This window comes from Hypanus sabinus, chromosome 1, assembly GCF_030144855.1.
Source record: "Hypanus sabinus isolate sHypSab1 chromosome 1, sHypSab1.hap1, whole genome shotgun sequence".
Taxonomy (NCBI): Eukaryota; Metazoa; Chordata; class Chondrichthyes; order Myliobatiformes; family Dasyatidae; genus Hypanus; species Hypanus sabinus.
Window position 1 is genome coordinate 190512199 of NC_082706.1, and position 12322 is coordinate 190524520.

The window sequence follows — 12322 nt, forward strand, 5'->3', positions numbered from 1 at the left end:
CTGCCCTACACATATTCACAGTCTTTTTCAGCAACAAATCTTCCATGGGGCAAGATTTCTCTGAGCCCATTACCTGAAGTTCCATAAACTATTTTGTCTCTAAGTAGTGATTCTCTCAAATTTCCAAACTCACAGGACTTACTCAGTGTGTGGAACTCAGCTAAATATTAGTCAAAGCTAACAGCTTCTTTCCAGTCACAAGAAAAGAACTTATATCTTTCAAAAGTGATATTTATACTTGAGACAAAATACTCTTCAAATTTTGCCATTAGAGCATCCAATGGCAAAGTTATTTCATCATTTTGAAAGTTGTTATAGACATCCAAAGCATCTTCGCCAATTACATGTAGAAAGACAGGTACTTTCAATTTTTCATCCACACTTCCAGCTCTGCTCGTGGCTGTTAGAAGCTTTGGCTAAATTGCCAGTAAACTGTACAGGTGCAGCAGGACTTGGGTTATCAATAATAGAATTTTTGGGGTCCACCTGGTATTCTCTTGGTGAATCCGGTAAACTTCAGCAGCTTCCGGGCACAACGTGCTCTCTGGCTGGCAGCTTCTCTCCATCGGAACCAGCAGCTCTTCCTTATTCATTCGCGGTATTCAGTTCCACTCCATATTTAGACATCACGCTGACTTCTGACACCATGTTGTTTGTTCTTGACAAAAGACAAACATAGTGTGGGCAAACATAAACACATTTATTTACGGGACACTCCAATTATGGCTCCTAGCTTGACACCCACGCGTGCAGCCCCGGTTACCAACATCACATCCAGTTCTAGGTGAACACTGGGAACTGAAAGTTCTTCATTCTGTACACACATAATTACACGGGGTCTTATAAAACACATTTTAAAAAGACAAAAGCACCTTTGGTTAGCTCTGTAGAAGCCACTGCATCTGAGTAGAGAGACACCTTACCAGAAGAACCGAAGAAGATAAAAAATGTAAATTCTCAATACACTTAATATCCAATGCAAGGAGCCCAGATTCCAAATTTAAAAAACTTAGATGACAGCACATCAGGTCCACTATAAGTACCTGATGTTAAACTACTTTTGTAAGTACACAGGTACACTTTTATCCACTTAGCCAATTATACATTGTGCTGCTACTTTGTGATTTACTGTCTCAAAATTGAAAAAAAGGTTTTCATGAAATATTTCTCACGAAATTGCATGAAATGCAACCTGTGTCAGAAATAAACTGACATATTTTTGTATGTCTGACTTGGCCCATTAGAAAGCATCCTTGACTCTCATCCACAGGCCATCACAGTCACGTTACATTTACCAACCTCGGGCTACAACTGGAGAACCAGAAACATCAGAAACTCTACAGGAGCTCAGCAGACCAGTCCACATCTACGGAAAAGAGTAGTCGTTTCAGGCAGAGACCCTTCATCGGGACTCAAGATCAGGATTGCAATGGGTACTTGATGTTGTGATGGACACAAGGTATTGTTCCGGCAACTTTTCATGACTACTAAAAGCACAAAAAGCTCTCCCACCACTGAATGGCGATTGCCATGTTATTCAAACCACAACACAAAAACTCCGATTTAGCTAAAAACCAGTGGCACTGAGCCACATCACCCCTTCCCTACAAGGAATGCCAGAAAACATGTGCAAGATCTGGGCCTTGGCATTACGACCTAGTTCTGATTTGCACTTTGGGGATCCATCAAATTCAGATTGCTTATTATGATTCAAACAGAGCTCAAAGGAAACCCCTCAGAGCATAGCCCAAAGATCGAGGCAATGCCTTTACAGTCTCCTCCAGTGTCAACAGCATCTCTTAGATTTGATTTGAGCACTTGACTAATAATGCCATCCACCTATCTCACCTCCCGCTCTGGATATCCTTGGAAAGGAATGAAGAGTCAACGTTTCGGGCCGAGACCCTCCACGACGACTGATGAAGTGTCCTGATGAAGTCATAGAGACCCTGAAGAAAGGTCTCAGCCCAAAACACTGACTCTTTCTTCCTTTCCATGGACGCTGCCTGACCTGCTGAGTTTCTCTGTGTTACTCTGGATGGCCAGCATCTGCAGAGCTTCTTGTGTTCTGGATATCTTTGACTGATGATCCAACACTCACACACTCAATTGTTGTGCCACTGAACAAGTGTGTGACCTGTGTTAAAGTCATGGAAACCGGATCTTTGGATTACCGATTTGTTGCCGACTGTTAACTAGCCATACTAACTCTACGTTTATTCAATGTTCCTTTAACTTATAGTTTCATACTCCCCATATTTTCATCAATGACACCCAGTTTCCACCACTCAATCTGTACATAAGGGACAATTTACAGTGACTACAAACCTCCCAACTCACATCTTTTGGTACGTCAGAGGAAGCTGGAGTAGCTGAGAAAAGCCACTGTCACAAGTAGAATGCAAAGTTCAGACAGACAGCACCAAGAGTCAGGGTTAAACCCAGGTCAATGGTGCTACGAGTCATTAGCTGCATCAGTATGTTGGCCATTGCAAACTAAAGTCTCAGGTTTCGCATTCCTGTCAAAATGCAACTAGTTAATATGAACGCAAGTTCCTTTCTGGAATATGCTCTTGAGCAGGAAACATGATCTCTGACAAGTTACTTTGATCAGCAAAGGAGGTACAGTTCAGTGCGATTTAGAGCGTTTAAGAGAACCATGGTTACCAGTAGAATCCAGAAGCCTTGTCCTCTATTCCATCAAGCAAAAAAGAGCAGTCACCATGCTCTTGAGAACTGTGATTGCTACACTCAGTAACTATAGATAGTGAATAATGACAAGTTGCTTTAAATGTAGAGTAAGTAGGTCAGGAAGAAGAGAACAGACATTTTCTGTCCTTGCTAAGCATCCAAAATGAAGTACACTTTAATAGCAAGCAGCACTGCAATTTTTTTCCCTGCTCTTTAACCTGGTTACAAAAATAATGTTGCACTATTAGGATAAAGATTATCAGGAGCTGAACAAGTGTAGGCTACAAAACACTGAAATTATCCAGCTGTATGTGCAGTGTTTGGGAGGGAGAAAAGACCGTTATTGTTTGACTTTGCCAACATAGCATCAGAACTTCTTGTGCATGTCCAAAGATTACTGGAGGTATCAGCACAGGTAGGCAAGATGATTAAGGCAACAAGGTATAGGTAAGGCACAGAACTCAACAGCAAAAAGATCATGCACTAGTGTATGAAACACAAATTTCAACCTCAGTTATAGTATCGTGTACACGTTTATTGTCCAAGTACACAACACTGAGAATCGTGCTGCCACAGGTACCACAAAACAAAGAAGCACCATGGGACCCATTTCCAAAAAGCATCAAACACCCAACATGCAAAAAAAGAACAAGTCATTCAAACAGCGTAATACGTGTAAGTAAGTCTGATCGTTACTTTCCAGGGAGGATATGAAAGCAGAGGAGACTAAACACTGTCAGGAGAAACTAATTGCTTCAGAACAATGGAAATAAGATTAACCAAAGTGCATAATATTATGATATCTAAAAAGAATAAACAAGAAAATCCTATTTACCTTCTTAGAGGTCAATAACTATGCAACGCAGGTTTGAAGTAATAAGTACAAATATTAAAGGGTATAATGAGGTATGGGACACGTACATCGCATGCCGGACGGGAGGATTCCGAAAGACCTACTGTACGGGGAACTGACCACTGGCAAGAGAGCACGAGGACATCCTCATTTCAAAGACGTCTGCAAAAGGGACATGAAGTCAATGGTCCTGGACGTCAAAAGATGGGAAGACGTCGCAAACGATCGCTCACGCTGGAGACGAGAACTACACAGAGGGCTGGAGCGAGGAGAAGAGAGACTGAGGCTTGCCACTGAGGAAAAGCGCGCTCGCCAAAAAGGCAACAACACGGCAACATTGGAGGAGAGCGTCTTCAAATGCAATCGCTGCAACCGAGACTGTTACTCCCGTGTGGGCCTGTACAGCCACAACAGACGCTGCACCACCATCAGCAGCTGAATCAAAACTCTCCAGGCACAGATCCACGGTCTCTCGAGACCGACGGATGCCACACAATAATGAGGTAATATTTTTCAGCAAGGAAATGGGTTAATCTGCAACGTATTGTTTGATGGTGAGAGAAACAGTTCTCACTTTATAAAGGTGCTTAATGAGCATTCGAAGGACGACAACCTACAATGTTGGCTGAAGTGGAGACTAAGGTTCAAATGCTGTTCTCCCACGCAATAATATTCATGGTTATATGATTTATTATCAAGCCAAGCAATAGCTTTTGATAATTAAGTTTGGTTGCTGCTCACTAGAAAGGAGCTAAGTTATTGAATTCAAGTTGCCAACTTGCGATGATGGAATATGAACGACAACCTCAGGCATAGTCGACTCACGCTGCACAGCAAAGCACAATCTCCAGGGCCACCAAGGCGGTGACAGTGAAACCTTGCAGCTGTTTTCTATAATGAAACTGTTCAAGAATGAAGGGTTATATGTCACTCATATGAAGCACAGCTCAAAGCACCAAGAGGCAGAAAATAGAGTTGATGCATTAAATTTGAAGACAACAGAATGTTTATTTATCTTTGATTACAATGCAGTAGAAATTCAAAATACAACAGAAATAAATTGTATTTGTAGTTCTAAGCCTGAATGGTGAGGACAAAGTGGTTTGGGGACTATAATGCGAAGGCAGCCCTTGCCCATTATTAAAAACAGCCTTGTATTTATAGTGTCCTTTTGCATTTAGCAGACAATTCTCAAAGCAGTCCACGCAAATTACAGTTGTTGCAGTCAATCTCGATACATGAAGATCTCTGAGAAGGCACAGTGAAATTGGTTTTTCAAATAGCATTTATTCTGGAAAGAATAAACGACTATAATAATGAGATTACATTTTCAGACACAAAAATGTAATATTTTATGTTCACCTTAATAAAATACACCTAAAACAAAGTAGCAATTACTCCGTATTTCAAGATTTCAGCCAAACAATGATTTGAAACTTTATTAGGGATTGAAAAGCAGAATTTCTAAATTCAAAGAACATTTATTATGAAAAAGAAATCCCTGAAGAATTCTGGATAAATTCCATCCACAAACCCGTAAGGAAGCTCAAATCCCAGTTTATGCAGGTCAAAAAATGAGCTGGGACTCAGGGCGGCTGGGAGTTACAGGGTTCCTGTGAGTGCAGAGCAGTGTATATTGGCCAGGCGGAGTGCAGAATGGAAACCTGCATCAAACAGCAAAGGAGGAGTAGGAGAAACTAGAACTAGGGGACACAGCCTCAAAATGGGGACAAGGCAGGTAGGTGGAGATGAGTCCATGGCCAGACCAGCCATGATCTTATTGAATGGCGGAGCAGACTCGACGGGTCAGATGGCCGACTCCTGCTCCTGGTTCTTCTGTTCCATTTGGTTACCCAGAGAAATCAGCAGAAGCCAAACCTTGCTTCTCTGAGTGGAGGCCTGTGACTCGTGGTGTGCCACAGGGATCAGTGCTGGGCCCATTGTTATTTGTCATCTATATTAATGATCTGGATAATAATGTGGTATATTGGATCAGCAAATTTGCTGATGATACAAAGACTGGAGGTATAGTGGACAGTGAGGAAGGTTTTCAAAGCTTGCAGTGCGATCTGTACCAGCTGGAAAAACGGGCTGAAAAATAGCGGATGGAATTTAATACAATCGAGTGAGAGGTATTGCACTTTGGAAGGAAAATCCAAGGTAGAACATACAAGGTAAATAGTAGGGCACTGAGGAGTGCAGTAGAACAGAGGGATCTGGGAATACAGATACAAAATTCCCTAAAAGCAGTGTCACAGGTAGATAGCGTAGTAAAGAGAGCTTTTGGTACATTGGCCTTTATAAATCAAAGTATTGAGTATAAAAGTTGGAATGTTATGGTGAGGTTGTATAAGACATTGGTGAGACCGAATTTGGAGTATTGTGTGCAGTTTAGGTCACCTAATTACAGGAAGGATATTAATAAGGTTGAAAGAGTGCAGAGAAGGTTTACAAGGATATTGCCGGGACTTGAGAAACTGAGTTACAGAGAAAGGTTAAATAGGTTAGGACTTTATTCCCTGGAGCACAGAAGAATGAGGGGAGACTTGATAGAGGTGTATAAAATTATGATGGGCATAGACAGAGTGAATGCAAGCAGGCTTTTTCTACTGAGGCTAGGGGAGAGGAAAAAAACAGAGGACATGGGTTAAGGGTGAAGGGGGAAAAGTTTAAAGGGAACATTGAGGGGGTTTCTTCACACAGAGAGTGGTGGGAGTGTGGAATGAGCTGCCAGATGAAGTGGTGAATGCAGGCTCACTTTTAACATTTAAGAAAAACTTGGACCGGTACATGGATGAGAGCTGTATGGAGGGATATGGTCCAGGTGCAGGTCAGTGGGACTAGGCAGAAAAACAGTTCGACACAGCCAAGAAGGGCCAAAAGGCCTGTTCCTGTGCTGTAATGTTCTATGGTTCTATTGCATATGCAATAACCACAAGATTGACTTTGATGGCATAAAACTATTGTGCCACGCCAATGGCTTTTGGGACTGCCTGGTGAAGGAAGCCATTGATGTAAGATTAAAGAATAAGAACTTCAATAAAGTCAGAAGTCTCACTCCAAATAAGAATTGGAATACAATCTTAAATAAGGTGGGACAGCAGAAACCTGATAGGTTGGAGACTAACCAATCAGGAGGAATGGACAAGTCATGCTGAGGCATCATTCCTGATAAAAATGGCAGAGTTTGTCAGTGAAACGTCAGCTATAGTCGACACCTGGACCCGGCTGGAAGCCTGTGAAGAGTTTATGCAAACATTTATCATCAAAATATTTATACATTATGCAACCTTGAGATTCATTTCCTTACAGGCAACCACAAAACAAAGAAACCCAAAAGAACCCAGAAAAAAAACTGTCAAACATCCAATATGCCGTGAGAAAAAAAGATCATGCAAACAACAAAAGTAAGCAAATAGTACTCAGAACAAAAGTGAGTCCATAGACATAGCTGAGAGCAGCCAGAGCAGGCCACAGCCCCTGCTTCAGTTCAGCACAGAGCGATGTAAAAATTCAAATTTATTTTCAAAGTACATACATGTCACCATATGCAAGTGAGATTAATTTTCTTGCCAGCATACTCAATAAATCCAATAACCATAACAGACCATACTAACAGACCAGAATACTAAAAGACCATACTAACAGGGCAGACTACCAGTTTGTGCTAAGGACAAACTATGCAAATAGAAGAAGAAAGAAAATAAAAGAAAGAAATATCGAGAACATTAGGTGAACAGCACTTGAAAGTGAGTCCACAGGTTGTGGAAACAGTTCAATGATGGGGCAAGTGAAGATGAGTGAAGTTATCGTCTCTGTTTCAAGAGCCTGATGGTTGAAGGGTAATAACTGTTCCCGAACCTGGTAGTGTGAGCTCTGAGGCCCCAGCACCTTCTTCCTGATGGCAGCAGCAAGTAGAGAGCACGACCTGGCGGGTGGGGGTCCTGGATGATGGATACTGCTTTCCTGCAACAACACTTCACATACATGTGCTCAATGATGGGGAGGCTTTACCAGTGATAGACTGGGCTGTACCCACTACTTTCCAGAGAATTTTCTATTCAAAGGCATGGAGTTTCCATACCAGGCTGTGATGCAGCCAATCAATATCCTCTCCACACACATCTACAGAAGTTTGTTAAAGTTTTTGAAGTCATGTCGAACTTCGCAAACCTCTAAGGAAGCAGGAGTGCTGCCAGGCATGCACTTACATGGGCCAAGGAAAGGTCCTCTGAAAGGATAACACTGAGGAATTCAAAGTTGCTGACCCTCTCCACCTCTGATCCTCCGATGAGGACTGGCTCATGGACCTCTGGTTTCCTCCTCCTGAACTCAATAATCAGCTCCTTGGTCTCGCCAATGTTGAGTGAGAAAGAGTTTGCTGTTGCAGCACCATTCAGTTAGATTTTCAATCTCTCTCCTAAGTGCTGATTCATCTAACAGTGATATTGATTCTGTAATAAACTAAGCTGAGTTAATGTCATACACAAACTACAGAACATTCAGTACCTGCCTCCATCTCTCTGCCTGTCCTGTAATGTGTGGTACAGAACTGTCAAGGCACTGTACTGCAAGAGCTGATAGACTCTGTAGTTCTCAGAGCAGGATATATCGCTCTCCCCCCTCCCCCCAACTCCGGGGGTGTTGCTAGTTTCTAAGGGCATGATAAATATAAAGGGGTTTGTAGGGGTGCTCCGTAGTGAGGGGCAGCTGATGAATTACAGGTTTAAATTTGGAAATGGAATTACTCATTATAAACATTTGGTCCTTAGTGCCTATGTGATTACAATAATCACATAAATCACCTCATATCTTGCTAACCCACATTCTTTTAGACCTTGCTCAAAGCGTATTACAGTTGTTGAAAAGCAGTATGACACTTCTGTATCTGGCAGATCATGAGAACTCTGGACTGAAAGAGTCATGTTATTCCCGAGCCGGCCCGTGCATTATTGCTGTTCGGTACTGTAGTGCAGTGTTAGCTAGTACAATTCCCATACTCTAATCATGCAGTGATGCAATTCCTGTGAATTAGGGTATGGCATTTAACTAGCTCATGGACCAAGCAAGATATGACTGCCCTATTTTGTGTATCTTCAGGCAGAGAGCCAGGTTTTTGCCTGAGCTATTATGAGGTCATAGCAATCCCCTTTATTGATCACAGTACTTGAGGTTTGGACTTAAACAGTAGGTGATGACCGTGGTCGTTAATCCACAACAAACATGGAAGATGCAACTCAAACAAAGAAATGCAGACTGTATAGTGTGGAGTAGTGTGAACTGTTTCTCCCAGCAGTAAGGGAAGTTCTGAGTGCAATTTTGCATTAATCACCAGACAAAATTATTAAAGCAATTCCACTTAGGGACAACTCTGTTCAAATGCGAATAGAAGAAATGTCTGAGAATTTGGACGAGATATTGTGCAACAAACTTAGGACAACAGAGCCAGCCCTGAAGCTGGATGAGTCAACTTCCCCAAGCAACAAGTCTTTGCTACTTGTTTAGGTTTGCTTTTTGAAAGATGAAAGCATGGTTCAAGAGTCCTTATTGCAAAGGGACTAGAAAAAAATGAAAAGGGGGAGTCAATATTTCAGGTTGTTGAGTAATTTTTTTCCAAAGGACATTCTGCTCAACATTTTTGCTTGTACAACAGATAGGGCACCATCAATCACAGGACACCACTGTAGCTTTATTACTTTCTTGAAAAAAGCTGTACCTAGCATATTTACCATGCACTATGTAATTCACAGACATCTTGTCGAAAAAAAACCTAAGTAATCAGCTGCATAAATCATTAAATATTGTTATCACAGTGGTAAGTAAAATCAACTCCTATTCTCTCAATTTTCGATTATTTCAAGAGCTGTGTATTGAGAATGATGAGCAGTTTGAACGTTTGCTGTTGCACACAGAAGTCAGATGGTTCCCAAAATGAAACTGTTTGAGTGGCTTTTATGCACCTTTTGAAACTGTGATAAAAATTTTTGCGGACTCGAATGCTTCATTCAGTAATAACTGAAGAATATTAGGCATGACATTGCTTATTTGGCAGAATTATCTGCAAAGTTTAATGAAATCAGTCATCAATTACATGGAAATTATGTGAGTCCTATCAAAGTCAAATCTGTTGTCACCACATTCTGTCCAAGTTAACCCTACTTATATGCAACATTGGCCATTGCAATCTTTTCCAATTTCCAAGCCTCTCCGAGTTGGAAGAGAAAGAAAGATCTTCAAATATACTATGCCCACCTGCGTGAGCTGCATAAGGACGTCAGAGAGATTTCGGGATCTTCTCGCAATCCAAATTAGGCAATGAATCCATCCCTGAACACTTGTAATGAGGAATTGACAGCAAGGATGGAGAAAGAACTGATCTTGCTACAAAACTACTGAGCACAGGCCAAGGTTCAAAGGAAAAAAAAACTATATCATGACTTTCAGTTGCAGAAAGAAATGGTTTCAGTGCAGTTGTGCAACTTCTTCACAAGCAAAGAAAAAGATTACAAATGACTGAATGTGGGGATCTGAGACTCCTTCTGAGAACCATTCAGCCTGATGTTGAGAGGCTGGTATCACTGCACCAAGCCCATCCATTTCACTGAAAGGCGACAAAGCAAAGAAGCACTGAATAGTTGGGACAACTACTGTATGCTCTAAAATTGATAATGAAAATTGCTTTTACTGTAATTAAAGATAATTTTAACTGTAGCTTTAAATAGATTTGAATAATTTTCGCAATTATTTGTCGCCGCTTTGAATTTGCAGTTCCTGTATTCTTTCAGTATGCATCGCAAATCAAAATTCTTTATAATTTTATGTAATGGCCAGAAAGGGAGAGGTAGGAATATAGTCTGGGAGCCAAAGAAGGCAGTCATCCAAAAAAGTTTGGGAACCACAGCTAGTAAAAACAGCTGAGAGGGTCTCCAGGGTCTGACTCCCCCACTATTTGGGACATTTACCAGAAAGTGCTGTACACAAAAGGCCCGAAGCAGGATTGTTCAGGATGACCACCCACCATCCCACAATCTCTTCGACCAAATACCATTAGTAAGGAAGTAGAAGCGACAGGACAGGTAACAGCTTCTTCCCTCAAGCTGTGAGACTGAAGAATTCCCTGCCACCATGGAGGTCTCGTCTCTTGGGCAGTGAGCAGTTTACAAACAGTACATCTGAACTGTACTGTTTACTTGTGCTGTGCATGCACATTGGACTATATTTTATTAACTTATTTGTGGCAATATTTTGTTTTATGTGGTGTGTGAGATACATGTTTTGTTGGTGCACCATAGTCCAGAGGAACATTTTTTTTTGTTTGGTTGTATACAAGTAAAGTCAGATGACATTAAACCCGAAAATACTCATTTTAGAACTGATTAAAGAGAGTGAAATTTAATGCGATAACCCAAGGTCAAGGAAGAACTTGGTGGCAGGGTGGAGATACATCTCTACCAAAGGAGGTGTAAGGCGATCTTTCCCTCTGCTAGTCTGCAGGTCACCCTTGGGCAAGGTGTTAGTTAAAGTTAAAGTCTGTCCCGAGCCTTATAGGCTCATCAGGCCGGTGCTTATGCTGGTTTCCGTGGCGTGAAGCGACCGAGAGTACAAGACTCCCCACCCCACCCCTCCCCCCAGATTGGACGCCAGTCTATCGTGAGGTTAACCCCCCATACCCATTTTCAGCTGGGTGGACTGGAGCAATGTGTGGTTAAGTGCCTTGCTCAAGGACACAACACACTGCCTCGGCTGAGGCTCGAACTCACAACCTTCAGATCACTAGTCCAAAATCTTAACCACTTGGCCACGCACCACTCATTGAGCAAGGTGTAGCATTCGTCCAGATCAGGGTCACATGAAGCCATGGAAGCAGCTGGTGCACACCACAAGTCCTGTTTATGCGACCACTGATGCCAGGCAGACTTCTGCAGAAAAAATTTACCAAGAACAATCATAGTCATGGAAAGACCATGATCGCCATGTCATACGACACAGCACGTAATGATGATGATGAGAGGGAGAAGACAAATCCGTAATGTGATTATGACATCAGCAGCTAGTATACTAGCCTTACACTCCAAATGAATAGTGCTATTACTAATGTCACACCGATCTCCTTATTCCAAACTTGCAATGGCTTTACTATCCTTATCAATGGGCTGTGTGCCGAGGTCCCCTTCCACGGCAAAGTTATGAAACACAAGGCAGACGTACTAGCTGGAATCTGTACACTCTCGATAACACATTCAGGAGTGTAAAACACAGCTTTAAGATATCACTAATACTGTTTTTTGGGTGCAATTTAACGAACAGTTGCTTTGTATTTGAGCACCACAATGACTAGTTACAGAGGTCAACTGGGTTTCTGGTCAATCTAATTTTAAACACTTTAGACAGATTCCACACCAGTGGGTATTTTTTTATATATAAAAGAGCCAATTACATACAAATAAGTTTGGAATTGACTTGACAAACTCTGCCAGCACGCCGCAAATAAAGTTCAATCACATGACAATATACTGTCTCCATTCAACAGCCATTCAAAGTCGAATGTATACAGTTCTGCGTTTGCAAGTGAGTAAGCCATATTGATATCTTGTATCCATTAAGTTGTTTCAGTTCTGGACAGGCATAAATTGCTACACACCATTTAAACAACAGATTTCAATCTTAACAGTGATTTTAATGCCATTTTATACCAGCAGGCCTATTTATCAGGAAATGAGTGTCAGTGCGCTGTTTTTAAATACAGGTGACCACAAAGTTCTTGAACATTTCAATCAC

The 12322-nt window shown here is 41.6% G+C and overlaps 1 protein-coding gene across 11 annotated transcripts in view; it reads right to left on the reverse strand.

Annotated features, from left to right (window-relative positions):
• The window catches only part of LOC132401655 (lethal(3)malignant brain tumor-like protein 4), a 380142-nt gene that overhangs the window by 331871 nt on the left and 35949 nt on the right, over positions 1–12322 (reverse strand). The gene's annotated exons all lie outside the window — the stretch shown is intronic.